At 29.3% G+C, this 675-nt stretch overlaps 1 protein-coding gene across 1 annotated transcript in view; it reads right to left on the reverse strand.

Moving 5' to 3' along the window:
- Positions 1-675, reverse strand: part of LOC122568370 (gamma-aminobutyric acid receptor alpha-like) — a 106,959-nt gene that overhangs the window by 104,313 nt on the left and 1,971 nt on the right. The gene's annotated exons all lie outside the window — the stretch shown is intronic.

The following is a 675-nucleotide window of genomic DNA, read 5'->3' on the forward strand; positions in this document are numbered from 1 at the left end:
ACTTAAATGGAAAAGAACAGGAATCAAGTTACTCAGATAGTTGCAGTTATCCGTTCATAACTTCATATTCTGCCGAATTAATAGTTTGAAATGAATTTAAATGGTTTGAATTAATTGAAAGTTATTCGACGGAGCGTAGAATTTAAAAACGCAAGCCCATTCAGCGAATATGCTTAGTAAGTTTATGCGAAAATAGGAAAAGAAGCGTCTGTTGTTTTACTCATTTTTTAATCACACGTCGGCAATCGAATAAACACGAAATATGTGCAAAAACTCTGCTTAATTTTGTTCTTTCTATTCATTGCACTCTAGCAAACTTTTTTATTTCATTTAGTAATACCGCAAAATCTCTCTCAAACTTATCTGTTATGAAATTGATTTAAATAAACTGCAAATGTTCAAGATAATTTTTTTTTAAAGAATTACGCAATTATGAGCTCTGAGGAAGAATAAATAATTAATTGTACGATGAATTTTTCTGTCTTGTCACAAAGATAAAAACAAAAATAAAAACAAAAACTCGATAACAAAGTTATATAACAGATGTTTGAAAAAGAAGAAAGTGGTCTACGAGAAGCGACATTGATATTTATTTTAAGAAATTCGTTAAACCAGAATAATTTTTTTCATATAGTGCATAGTACCACAGTGGATTCGATTATTTCCTTTCGAGTC

This window comes from Bombus pyrosoma, linkage group LG6 (assembly GCF_014825855.1).
Source record: "Bombus pyrosoma isolate SC7728 linkage group LG6, ASM1482585v1, whole genome shotgun sequence".
NCBI lineage: Eukaryota > Metazoa > Arthropoda > Insecta > Hymenoptera > Apidae > Bombus > Bombus pyrosoma.